Source organism: Ambystoma mexicanum, chromosome 9 (assembly GCF_040938575.1).
Source record: "Ambystoma mexicanum isolate Mex_15411 chromosome 9, UKY_AmexF1_1, whole genome shotgun sequence".
NCBI lineage: Eukaryota > Metazoa > Chordata > Amphibia > Caudata > Ambystomatidae > Ambystoma > Ambystoma mexicanum.
In genome coordinates, this window is record NC_090931.1 from 79,854,093 (window position 1) to 79,868,363 (window position 14,271).

The following is a 14,271-nucleotide window of genomic DNA, read 5'->3' on the forward strand; positions in this document are numbered from 1 at the left end:
AACTTTGCCTAAGCAAGCCCCCACACAATAGCGGAAAACAAATTATTAAAATTCAAGTTCTAGTAACTGTTCTTAATTAGATTACAAAAGTCGGACAATTTTGAGTTAGCATGTTATTACATGACATGCGTGTTATGTGTTGCTATTCCTTATCTCCTGGTAAATAAACATTCCCTTTCAACACTTCACTGAATAAATTAAGCTGAGTGGGAGGGCAAAGGCTTCTATCTCTCCCGGAGCTCAACGTCAGCTGGTCATATACCAGGCTAAGCCAAACGTATCTGGCTAGCTCTGGCTCTCTTGTTGGTAGCTTTGGCCGAAGTCAAGGCTGAAAATGGCAAGAGGTGCTGGGGGGGATGGGTGAAACAACATACAACATTAAAATAGTAACGGGTTGAAGAATTGGCAAATCTAGCTGAAGGGAATCTGTTAAACCAGAAAAATCTTTACCAAGAAACCCCTAAAGTGTACATAGAAAAATAAAATAAAAAGACCCCTAACGGGACAAAAGCAGATTTAACTGTCTGTGACGAAGTCCCCTGCTGGATACTGGGGACTTCCAGAGACTTGACCAAGAGGGATGGGGCGGCACCAAGGTAGAAAATCAAGGGCTCATGGGTGGCATTTTGACAATAGCATGGTCACAGCAGGGACAGATGCTTGGCTCCTCTCACAGGTTCAGAAATCCAGGATAAATCTGCAGATGTAAAAGGGCACTAATGGAAGATAGGAGACCAGGCGGGATTTCCAGGCAGCATCACACAAGGCCTCCACCCTCATACAGTTAGCAACAGATAGGCAAAGGAAGCCCACTCCCCGGGAATAGTGTGGCAACCAAAGAGAGGACTACCCAAAAGGAGGGACCAGCCACCCCAAGTCCCACATCAGAAATGGAAGCCATTCTCAGGAATAGGGCCCACTAGCCAGTCCATACGGCATCTGTCTGAAGTAACACAGCCGGGTCTCCTTACACAAATCAGGACCATGGTGTGGCAGGCAGAGCGCGAAAACTACCCAATGGGAGGGTCGAGTCAATCCCAAGGCACCCTCATCAGGGCTATAAGCTTTCCTCATGGGCAGAGCCCAATAACCAATCCTCATCCCAGCTAACACACCCGAGTCCCCTGTCACCAGAGAGAGCCTAAAAGACGGAGCCAGACTCCGTAAAAGCTCAGAGGTTCAGTCATTTGGTGTGAGGAGGGGTTTGGAGCAGGCGGTTGGAGTGAGTTGGAGAGCGTAACAGTGATTGACGAGGAGAGGGTTTTTAGAAGTTTGGCGACGACAGAGTGAGAATGGAGCGGTTTGAGGAAGTAAGAAAGTTGTCTGAGAAGATTAAAATGTGGAAAAATAGAAAGTGGGTATGGGAGAGTACGGGGAAGTGGTTGGAAGACGTTAGGCGGAGGAAGGTTGAAGAAAGTAAGGAGGAGGTGGGAGAATATCTGAGACTGGAAAACATCAAGAGATAGTTGGAGAAAGTGAGGAGAAGGTGCTGTGATGTCAGAGGGTGGTGGAGGAGTTAATCATGATAGAGGGATTAGGAAGGCAAAAGAAGGCCTGGTTGGCCCAAGGCAGATACTTGAGATAGGAGGAGGAAGGAGCTTGTGGCGTGACAACGTCGGGGTAGAGGAGTGTAAGAGTAGAGAAGCCTCAGAGGGGTTGGGGAGGGGTCTCGATCCCAGGTGGGGAAGGTGACCAGGGCCCCATTAAGAGATCTTAGGGTGAGAGTGCAGTAAAAGTATCTCGACACCAGCTGGACCCTGCAGAGAAGGTACAATTGTACCACCCTTTTTTTATTTTAAGAAGGCCTAGAGGTGCATCCAGGAGGCAAGCTGATGCATAGTTCAGGAACCCCTTTGAACCTTCAATTGGCAGCTGGGAAGATGGGAGCAAGAACCCTAAATCCTAGTAGTGAGAGTGAAAGAAAGGATTTAGGAACCTCTACAACCCCTCTACAAACCCATACCAAGTTGGGAGGTGACACTTTACCAGGGTACGACCCATATAGACTTTATTATTGTGTTTTCCCCTTTTCATTTTGATTTTTCTTGAGTTGAGAAATGACGTTCTGTTATACATGATGAGTTAACCCTCATTCTAATATAAGACGGGGTGAGCAACAGAGGACTGAGTTGGTCCTGCCACTACCCAATGTGCCTCGCATAGGGTGGAAGGGGTGTGATCCTGCAGGCCTGCTATCCCCACCAAGGCACAGCCTTATTCCATCAGGCGTTTCCAAAACCCTACCATCGGGGGCGTTAAAACTCAAAACCCCAACGGAGAGTATATACAATTTACCATTTATACATTGGAACAACATTCATACATTACAAATGTGAAGTTTGAAACTTGCCGAGATATGCTACACATTTGTTGGTGAAAGTGTGGAGTTCAATGGATTCTGCAGGTCATGGTCCCGGATCTCATCAGTTGAGTAGAGGACGGGAGTACAAGACAATTTCTAAGGGCACGGAATGCTGCGTACCAAAGAACTGCTGAGAGAAGCGATCCAAGATAGCGCCGACATTGCATGTGGCTCCTTTCAAAGCCATGTAAAGAAAAAGTGCGATAAATTCAGTAGGTAACCAATGCGCAGCGGCGTATTACAAAAGATTTAAAGAACACTAAGAGAAACTGGACAAAGAGCCCAAACAAAAACCCTGAGACAAAACACTAGCAGCTTGAAACCATCACAAAGGCCATTATAAATAATGAAACCTCTTAGGCAGTATAAAAGAACCCGTGGGGTGGTAGAGAGCAGAAGGACAAGTTACTTGTCAATTCTTGCTAAAGCAGGAAGACCTCCACTTGGTGCAATGTACCGACTTTTACGAATTACTTGTCACCCAGACACTGAAGCAAGGGATTGAAGCTAGCTAGAGGTCTAAAGAGGAACGAAAAGCAAATGTCAAGAACCAGGGAATGAAGAGTACTAACCAAGCGATTTTGAGAACAGGCCATGAAGAGTCCTAACCATGTGATTGTTGAGAACCAGGTCATGAAGAGTCCTAACCAAGTGATTGTTGAGAACCAGGTCATGAAGAGTACTAACCAAGGGATTGTTGAGAACAGGCCATGAAGAGTCCTAACCAAGTGATTGTTGAGAACCAGGTCTTGAAGAGTCCTAACCAAGTGATTGTTGAGAACAGGCCATGAAGAGTCCTAACCGCTTGATTGTTGAGAAGCAGGTCATGAAGAGTCCTAACCAAGTGATTGTTGAGAACAGGCCATGAAGAGTCCTAACCAAGTGATTGTTGAGAACCAGGTCATGAAGAGTCCTAACCAAGTGATTGTTGAGAACAGGCCATGAAGAGTCCTAACCAAGTGATTGTTGAGAACCAAGTCATGAAGAGTCCTAACCAAGTCCATGTTGAGAACCAGGTTGTGGAGAGACCTAAACAAGTGATTACTGAGTACCAGCTCCTAAAGAGACCTAACCAGGTAACTGTTGAGAACCAGATCATGGAGATACACAATCAAATGAATGCTGTCAATCCAGGTCATGTAGAGACCTAACCAAGTGACTGCTGAGTAACCACAGTCATGTAGAGACCTAACCAAGTGAGCGCTGAGAAGCCAAAGTTGCATGTAGAGACGTGCTTGGTAAAGTGGGTTACCAGATGGTGTAGATAAATTAACAAGTGCAGGCAGGAGCCGAAGTCAAGGCCAGTGAAAGTTGGAAGATGAAGAGGTTGAGTATTAAAGATTTCTGCTAGAAACACCCGGAAATTATATAGCAGTCAAACAAGGTTCAAGAGAATGAGTAACCAACGCTATGGGTCTTTTAGGGGACTATGGTAAAAGGGTCAGGCAGAAATGAGAGGTTATCGATGAACCAGTGTCCGCTCAACAAACGTAGCCTTCCCTTGTGGAGGTTTTCTAAAGCGGGAGTTGTTCGCAGGCCGCAGATGAGGAAGTCACATCGTCACTGGATCAGGTGTTGGCCGTCGAGATGAAGAAAATGCTTCAGGCGGAGGCAGGTGCTGGTGGAGATCCGCCAATCGTCTTTGTGGTTTTTCTGCTGATGATTATTGTAGATGCTTGGTGTCTGGACATTGGTACTGCCACAATCAACATCTGATAAAGTTGAAATAGCCCGACTTACCCCTATAAGCGGTTCTTAGGCCAGGCATTAAATAAACAGACTCAGAATGTTAGAGTCTCAGAATGACACTGCTCAGTGGGTTTATTTTGGGGTGTTAAAGCTCATTGTCACTAATGCAAGGGCTGTCTGATGGAGACACAATAGCACCAGCTGGCCCCCAATGGTAATTCTATGTACCTTTTCTGATTTAAAATGATTATTCTAGTTAGCAACCAACATAGAGCGCCTCTGGCAAAGGGTAGAGGCACCTGCCAATCAGGCTGCCAAGGAAGCAGGATTGAATATATGGTAAAGCCTGTGTTCCATTCAGGCCAACATCATCTCCGCCCATTGCCACCGTTTGTTTTCTCCCACTCCAGCCCCTGCTCTATCACTCTCCCCACCCCACATACAATTTCCTCACTACTCAAGCCATTTTTATGAAACCCTAACCCGCACATCCTAACATTCTCGTCCCTAGCCTGCTAGCCTTCACCTCCGCAGCCACCATGGACATAGAAAACAGACTCCATGTCTATGTCCATAGTGTGCATCTTTGTAGATTTTATCTAAGAAAATTTGGTGCACAATGTCTAACTGCCTTGAAAAACTATATCACGCTGTTTTGCATGTCTGGGATAAAGAACCTCCAGCACAGTCTACATTGCTTGAATCAGAGAACATAGATTATTTTCCGGACAATGCCTCCACATGGCAAAATCAAGAGTTGTCATAGTACCAAAAACGGTGTCCAGTCATAGTTTCGAAAAAAAAGGATCGAATGCCCTTTTTTCCTAAACCAAAAGGACCAAGAAAAAAAAATTTGAATGCTTTTTTATTTATTTATTTATATATTTTTTAGTTTAGTATGCATAAAAAAAGTTTTTTTAAATAGAAAATGGCGGGTTGGAGGGAACCCCCCAATAAAAAATAAATTAAAAAAAAGCATTTGAAACTTTTTTTTCGGCACTTTTGGTGTCGAGAAAAAGGCATTAGATCCTTTGTATTTCGAACAAGTCACCTACAACCACCAAAAACGGTAGGTGGAAACAAGGATTTCTCTGTAGCACTTTGAGCCCTCTAGACTTTGGGCTCTCGAACCTACAGACCATCACAACTCTCGGAGCTCGGTATGTCCCAAGTGCTTCTATGTGGTTTCACAGACCTCAATTTCATAGTAGACAATTATTTGGTCACTTTTTTAAGCTGTTTATTGAAGACATGTGTTTCACGCAATTTAGAAGCCACTGTGAAAGGTAAATGTAGGGGAAAGAATTAGATCTAAGAAATTGCTTACAATTGCCATTTTTCACTACTAAATATGCAACCTTTCTTTTTTGATGACCTTTTCCGTTGTTTATTCATGTGGAATTGCACCCCCTTACTCTCCTTTGACCCTGACCCATCATCCCTATCCCAGTTTACCTCGTCCCTTTTTTGGACCCTTTGTTTCCGCTTTCATTTGAAATTAAATATTGTCCATGATTGAACAGTTTGTACTCGATGATTAAGTGACTATGGGCCTCATTGCAAGTCTGCCGGTCTGGAAATTAGGGTGCCGGTAGCAACGTACCAGCACTCTTTCCAGACCAGCATCTACAACTCTGTTTTCCTGAGCCGGTGTGTTCGGCAGATCTGACCTGCAGGGCGCAACGGCCCCGGAAAGCAGAGTTGTCACGGAAGTATCAGCACTGTTGTCAACAGTGCTGGTGCTTCCCAGAGTCCTATCGGACTCCACAGGAATGGGGACTAACATTTTCCAGCACCTTTTATTCTGGCCTGCTAGGACATCTAATGGCCCGGTGGCACCTGGATATCAGGCACTGGAAACAGTGTTTTGGTCCACCGGCGGGTTACCGCCGGACTTGTAATGTGGCCCTACGATTCAGTAAGTTGGCATCTTAGGAGGTTCAAGTAATCAGTCTACTGACATCAATGAAATTACTAGATACTGTGCTACACATCAAATTCTATGAAAGCCCAGGACCTACAAGTGGGCACACTTCTTAGCCCTTGAAAAGATTGCTGTCAAGTTAGTGTCCCAAAGAAGGTTAATTTCAAAGTTCCCTAACTAGCACACTTCATGGGGAATGTTTGCTTGCGGATAGGGGAATTTCTCAAACCTGTAGCCACAACAATTAGAAATTAGCCCAGACCAAAGACGGCACGGTCTATATTAAAAATGTCTGCCAGAAACAAACTGTGCGATCTCATTATTTTCCTGGTGGCAGAACTTCACTGGATACCCCTCCAAGCCGGCATCATCTTCAAGACAACCTTCATCACCTATGACGCACTGATGATCACCATCATACCTTGCCGAGTAACTCACCATCTCAGGAGGCCTACACAACCCCAGGAACAAAGACGTCTCTAGATTAGAACCCAAGAGCCATTCCCGGCTCTCTTGCTCATTGTACTTCCGAACATCCCGCTGGCACATATGGAAGGGTCTGAAAATCCAGCGATTCAAGAAACCCTACACTGAGAAGACAGGTTACTGATGGTGACACCCTTCTTGCTGCTCCACCCCTCTCATCTGCTTGTACCCCATCCTGTACTTGTATAACTCTCTATTGCTTTCTGTCTTTATCTGTGCCATTTAAATTACCCACGCAACGTACGTACGTACATACGTACGTACGTACATACATATGGGCTACCAGCTTTGCATTTTGGAAAATGCACTGCAAGGCTCCACCACCCATAAGAATAAGAAACATTGGCCCTCGCTGCCAACTTGTTCATAGCCACTAAAACCGAGTATAGTGGCAGCCCAAACAGTACCGCACACAAATGAGAGAATGAGAAGGGAAGAGAGACACACTGCTGCTCCAGTACACCCGACCCTCTCCAGGGCAGGTTCACTCAGGCCAAGTGCCCCACGCCTCTGATATTGTGGGAGAAGAATGCTTCCCATTCACACGTAGGTGTTGTGCCCCATTGTGGGTCTATGCGCCCTCCCAAACTACCGGCCGAGATTTCCATGTACTCTCACTTATACGGCAAGGACACAGAAGTGAGGCCATTGTGAGGGGTCTGAAATGAGAGATGGACACGAAGTGGTAGTGTTCTCAACATCAGACATCTTTATAAAAAGAAAAGAATTCGATAAAGACCCGTCTGTGCCTATCCCAAAAGTTTCCCTGCCTAGGAAACTACAACTAAAGATTAGTCCGTGTCTTGTCGTCAAAATGATATACACTGTCCTTGTGTCCAAAACAATTCTGAACGTCACACTAAAAATGAACAACTAAGAAGTGTAAGAAAAAAATGTCTCTGACTTATGTTTAACCAAAATGTTCAAAGGTGAAACAAATAAATAAATACAACAAAATTGGTTTCTCCCAAAGAGAAGTGCTTGGATCCAGAGGGTAGTTCCCTTCCCCTGGATTATTTCAGGAAGGATGGCGAAAAATGTATTTGCCCAAATAATAGGGCCAAATAAGGGCAAGAACGTCTCTTCCAAGTAAGAGTTTCTCAAAGTTAGGAAAAGTGTCTCTTTTACCCAACTGCTTCAAGGATGGCAAAAAGTCTCTTTTACCCAACTGCTTCAAAGATGGCAAAGAGTCTCTTTTACCCAAATGTTTCGAGGATGGTAAAGTGTCTGTTTTACCCAACTGCTACAAGGATGGCAAAGTGTCTATTTTACCCAACTGTTTCAAGGATGGCAAAGAGTCTCTTTTACCCAACTGCTTCAAGGATAGCAAAGTGTCTCCTTTACCCAACTGGACTCCCTTTTACCCAACTGCTTCGAGGATGGCAAAGTGTCTCTTTTACCCAACTGCTTCAAGGATGGCAAAGTGTCTCTTTTACCCAACTGGACTCCCTTTTACCCAACTGCTTCGAGGATGGCAAAGTGTCTCTTTTACCCAACTGCTTCAAGGATGGCAAAGTGTCTCTTTTACCCAACTGGACTCCCTTTTACCCAACTGCTCCAAGGATGGCAAAGTGTCTCTTTTACCCAACTGCTTCAAGGATGGCAAAGTGTCTCTTACCCAACTGCTTCAAGGATGGCAGTGTCTCTTTTACCCAACTGCTTCAAGGATGTAGCAAAGTATCTCTTTTATCCGACTGCTACAAGGATGGCAAAGTGTCTCTTTTACCCAACTGCTTCAATGATGGCAAAGAATCTCTTTTACCCGACTGCTTCAAGGATGGCAAAGAGTCTCTTTTACCCGACTGCTTCAAGGATGGCAAAGAGTCTCTTTTACCCGACTGGTTCAATGATGGAAAAGTGTCTCTTTTATCCAACTGGTTCAAGGATGGCAAAGTGTCTCTTTTACCCAACTGCTTCAAGGATGGCAAAGTGTCTCTTTTACCCGACTGCTTCAAGGATGGCAAAGTGTCTCTTTTACCCGACTGTTTCAATGATGGCAAAGTGTCTCTTTTACCGAACTGTTTCAATGATGGCAAATAGTCTCTTTTAACCAACTGCTTCAATGATGGCAAAGGGCCTCATTACACGGATGGCGGCAATGGTTAACGGTGACCGTTAATGGTAACGGTGACCGTTAACCATTACCGCCTTACTACGAGGTCCCTTAGCGGGTTGGTGCTTTAACGCCTGCTTTTTGCAGGCGTTAAAAACCAACCCGCTAAGGGACCTTGGTGCTAATTACGGCACGGCAAAATTGCGGTGCCGTAATTAGCACCTTCCCCATTGCCATTATGCCCTATGGGGCAAAAATGGGAATGGGGAAGGGCAGTGGTGGAAGGGGGAATTACCGCCCCTCCAACCTTGGAATGGGGCGGTAATTCCCCCTTCAACAAAGGCGGTGCCGGTATTTTCCCGGCATGGACCAAGGTGCTAATAGCACCTTGGTCCATGTGCTAATACCGCCATCCGTGTAATGAGGCCCAAAGTGTCTCTTTTACTCAACTGTTTCAATGATGGCAAAGTGTCTCTTTTACTCAACTGCTTCAAGGATGGCAAAGCATCTCTTTAACTCAACTGTTCCAATGATGGCAAAGTGTCTCTTTTACCCAACTGCTTCAAGGATGGCAAAGTGTCTCTTTTACCCGACTGCTTCAAGGATGGCAAAGTGTCTCTTTTACCCGACTGCTTCAAGGATGGCAAAGAGTCTCTTTTACCTGACTGTTTCAATGATGGCAAAGTGTCACTTTTATCCGTCTGCTTCAAGGATGGCAAAGTGTCTCTTTTACCCAACTGCTTCAAGGATGGCAAAGTGTCTCTTTTACTCAACTGCTTCAGGATGGCAAAGAGTCTCTTTTATCCAACTGTTTCAAGGATGGCAAAGTGTCTGTTTTACCCAACTGCTACAAGGATGCCAAAGTGTCTCTTTTAACCAACTGCTTCAAGGATGGTAAAGTGTCTCTTTTACCCAACTGCTTCAAGGATGGCAAAGAGGCTCTTTTATCCAACTGTTTCAAGGATGGCAAAGTGTCTGCTATCCTTGTAGCAGTTGGGTAAAACAGACACTTTGCTATCCTTGTAGCAGTTGGGTAAAACAAAGTGTCTCTTTTACCCAACTGCTTCAAGGATGGCAAAGTGTCTCTTTTACCCAGCTGCTTCAAGGATGACAAAGAGTCTCTTTAACCCAACAGTTTCAAGGATGTCAAATTGTCTCTTTTACCCAACTGGAGTATCTTTTACTCAACTGTTTCAAGGATGGCAAAGTGTCTCTTTTACCCAACTGCTTCAAGGATGGCAAAGTGTCTCTTTCACCCGACTGCTTCAACGATGGCAAAGTGTCTCTTTTACCGAACTGCTTCAAGGATGGCAAAGAGTCTCTTTTACCCAACTGCTTCAAGAATGCTAACGTGTCTCGTTTACCAAACTGCTACAAGGATAGCAAAGTGTCTCTTTTACCCAACTGCTTCAAGGATGGCAAAGTGTCTCTTTTACCCAACTGCTTCAAGAATGCTAACGTGTCTCGTTTACCAAACTGCTTCAATGATGGCAAAGTGTCTCTTTTACCCAACTGCTTCAAGGATGGCAAAGTGTCTCTTTTACCCGACTGCTTCAAGGATGGCAAAGTGTCTCTTTTACCCGACTGCTTCAAGGATGGCAAAGAGTCTCTTTTACCTGACTGTTTCAATGATGGCAAAGTGTCTCTTTTACCCGTCTGCTTCAAGGATGGCAAAGTGTCTCTTTTACCCAACTGCTTCAAGGATGGCAAAGTGTCTCTTTTACTCAACTGCTTCAGGATGGCAAAGAGTCTCTTTTATCCAACAGTTTCAAGGATGGCAAAGTGTCTGTTTTACCCAACTGCTACAAGGATGCCAAAGTGTCTCTTTTAACCCACTGCTTCAAGGATGGTAAAGTGTCTCTTTTACCCAACTGCTTCAAGGATGGCAAAGAGGCTCTTTTATCCAACTGTTTCAAGGATGGCAAAGTGTCTGTTTTACCCAACTGCTACAAGGATAGCAAAGTGTCTCTTTTACCCAACTGCTTCAAGGATGGCAAAGTGTCTCTTTTACCCAGCTGCTTCAAGGATGACAAAGAGTCTCTTTAACCCAACAGTTTCAAGGATGTCAAATTGTCTCTTTTACCCAACTGGAGTATCTTTTACTCAACTGTTTCAAGGATGGCAAAGTGTCTCTTTTACCCAACTGCTTCAAGGATGGCAAAGTGTCTCTTTCACCCGACTGCTTCAACGATGGCAAAGTGTCTCTTTTACCGAACTGCTTCAAGGATGGCAAAGAGTCTCTTTTACCCAACTGCTTCAAGAATGCTAACGTGTCTCGTTTACCAAACTGCTTCAAGGATGGCAAAGAGTCTCTTTTACCCAACTGCTTCAAGGATGCTAACGTGTCTCATTTACCCAACTGCTTCAAGGATGGCAAAGTGTCTTGTTTATCTGGCTGCTTCAAGGATGCTAACGTGTTTCTTTTACCCAACTGCTTCAAGGATGCTAATGTGTCTCGTTTACCCAACTGCTTCAAGGATGGCAAAGTGTCTCGTTTACCTGACTGCTTCAAGGATGCTAACGTGTCTCTTTTACCCAACTGCTTCAATGATGCTAACGTGCCTCGTTTACCCAACTGCTTCAAGGTTGGAAAAGTGTCTCATTTACCTGACTGCTTCAAGGATGCTAACGTGTCTCTTATACGAAACTGCTTCAAGGATGCCAACGTGTCTCTTTTACCCAACTGCTTCAAGGATGCTAACGTGTCTCGTTTACCCAACTGCTTCAAGGATGGCAAAGTGTATCTTTTACCCAACTGCTTCATAGGTGATTGCCTGGCATAATCCCTTAGCAGGAATTCTTCATTAGTGTCCTTAGATCCCCTGGTATACTCTCAAGCCAGGTATCTTTGTACAATGTCTCTACCTATTTATCCGGACTACTTTCAAAGTTCTCTTTATTTCCTAGTTCAGCACAGTTGTACTCTTGTACTCTACTTCATTGACTCTGGATTTCACTTGTCCCAAGCTCCCCCATATGGACCTCTCACATATGAAGATTCGTTCAAGTTCTGTTTCTTTACTTCTTCACAAGTACTTATTTGCTTATGGCAATGCTTGCTCCAACTTTCCCCATATGAACTTCTCATGTATGGAGGCTTGCACAAATCTCGCCTTTCAGCTTGTTCATTAACATTCATCTGCTTATTATCACATTTGCTCCAGCTTTCCCCATATTTCAGGCATGAGGACTACTCTTTCAATTGTCTGTGTACCTGTCGGTACGCTCCGGAGTTCCCACTCTCTATGGGCCACTCACCAGTGTCTCATGGTGTTTCCGACCTCCTGCACGCCGCTGCAGCGAAGTCACACTGTGGGAATGGTGTCACCCGCATAACAGACCAGAGTTCAGCTCTCCCCTCGGTCTCGTTTTCAACATTGGTAAAGTTGCTGCTTTTCTGTTTGACCGCATCCTTCTCCTCTGCTGACGGTTCCCCTGTGGCTTCACCTTGGAGCTTGACACGCTCCTCTAGGTAACTCACCACTTTGGTGCGGATTGCTGATAAGCGGCAGCTTGGGAGCACCAGCCTTTTTTATTTTTATGGGGGGGTCCCCCCCCAAACACCCGTTTTTTTGACACCTATTTAACTATACCGAATTAAAATAAACCCTTTACTATTAAAAAAAAAAACTTTTGTTTTCCGCACTTTTGTGTCGAAACTTTTACCTGTCGAAACTATTTTTTTAGAACTTTGACTGGACACCCTTTTGGCATATGTGCGCTCTATACGTTTCTATAACGTAACATATCCGCCCCCACATAGCACTTCTGTTTCGTGTACAGCAGGTCCAGTTGCTCATGTGTGTGTTTCAATGCTTTTTGTACGGCTCTGGTCAGGCTTTCAACGATTCTCCCCATAACCTCTTTACCTGATCTTCTACTTCTCGTGCAAATTGCCTCCTTTGTTTGTCCCATGTGGCCTTCAGCGCTATCACCTCCCCTCTCTGGACTGCCTTAAATGCACCCAATAATGAATCAGGGGCTATATCGGGCATTGCGATTTCTCTAAGGTATGTGTCAATTTTGTCCCTTATCGCCTCCGTTAAAACGTGATCACGTAAAAGGTCTGCCGGAAATCCCCATCTCGATAGTACGCTCAGCCCCTGTCGTACCTCTACCTTCACTGTTAAAGGAGTGCGATGGGGCCCAGGTCTACCTCTTGTACCGTCCCCAACAACCTCCATGACTGTTTTCTAAGATGCTATAGGGGAAGTGGAAGGCTATACGAGATTCAAATGATAACCACGAGAGGGAACGTAGAGACGGCAAGATCCATGTATGAGATGAGAGACAACAGAGTATGAATAGAGTTAAAGATAGAACAAAGAGGGGCAAGTTGCTAGGTTGACCAATAGAAACCGAAGAGCAGTTGACGAGGCGAGAGAAGGCAAGAGTGGGTAGGAGTAGTTTGGTGGCATAGAAAGTTAAGAAAGGACAGACTTCCCCCACACATAACAGTACAATACAGGAATCATGGGACCCTAATTATGAAATGAAAATAGGGGACATGTTTACTGATGGTAAATTTGTGACCCTGGGGGAACTAGTGAGAGCTTTGGGAGGCGGGCCACTTAGAACTCTTCAATACTACCGTATGAGGTCGGCATTTCAGAAAAAACTGCTGCTATTCCCAGACGAACCCCAGCCACACCCATGCATACAGCTTGTAACCGCCACAGAGGGCCTAGGAATTTCCAGACTATACACTGCAGTGCAGGCCCACACCCCCACTGTCAACCAAATCAAAGAGAAATGGGAGAGGGACTTACAGACACCCATTGATGAAGAGAAATGGGCCAGATATTGTTCACTAACCAAGAAGATTTCCCCGAATTCTGGTCTGCGGCTAATTCAATTCAAAATGCTGAATGGACTGCACTACACACCGACTAAAATAGCAAAATTTACCCCGGAGGCCTCAGATACATGCCCCAAGTGCAAAATGCCACAGGCAGGACACCTACATATGTATTGGGAATGTCGGGTGGTGGCGGGCTTCTGGAAAGAGGTAGCAGCGATGTTGGAGGAAATTACACAGATCCCCCCACGGCTCTGACACCCCAAAGATATCTATTTGGGGACATAGGCAAATGCTCTGAAAAAACTAGAAGATTATTTAACATCACTTGCGCAGTAGCCAAAAAATGCATCCTACAAAAATGGAAAAATGCAGCCCTACCTAGCATGAACCAATTTCTTCGTGAGCTCACGTATGTAAATGAAACTGAAGAACAATATGTCCTGACCCAGCCTCCGGCCTGCAGGCCCAAAGACATATGGGGCCCATTTCGAGTTTATCTATGTGAAATTACCTCTGACGATGATGAATCCATGTAACTGTATACGACTACAATGACTGTGAAATGTATATTTCTCGATTGTATATGGTGCAATGTGGAAAGGTGCGGTGTATCTCTATGTAGCCACTAATAAACAAAGTTAAAATAAAAAAGAAAGGACCAACTTTGCATATCTTGTAGAGTTGAAAATCACAGGAAATGGCAATATTAGAAAAAGTGTGGAAAAAGAAGGAAGACGCAGCCAGCCCCCACACTGGACACATGCCTAGTTAAAGAAAAGCCGGATTTGGAGGCAGTCGGGAGCTTGGTGACGTCTCAGAAACTGAGCCAGAGGAGTGGCTCTTGAAAGATTAATTAAATGTGGACAGTAGAGCTGTTGCTGGGGGGGCCGAGGGGGCTATAGCCCCGGGTCTTTTGGTTGTAGCCCCAGATAGAAAGCAGGTACAACCAAAAGGCT

The 14,271-nt window shown here is 44.9% G+C and overlaps 1 protein-coding gene across 8 annotated transcripts in view; it reads right to left on the reverse strand.

Annotated features, from left to right (window-relative positions):
* The window catches only part of TIRAP (TIR domain containing adaptor protein), a 156,922-nt gene that overhangs the window by 90,816 nt on the left and 51,835 nt on the right, over positions 1-14,271 (reverse strand). The window lies entirely within an intron of this gene.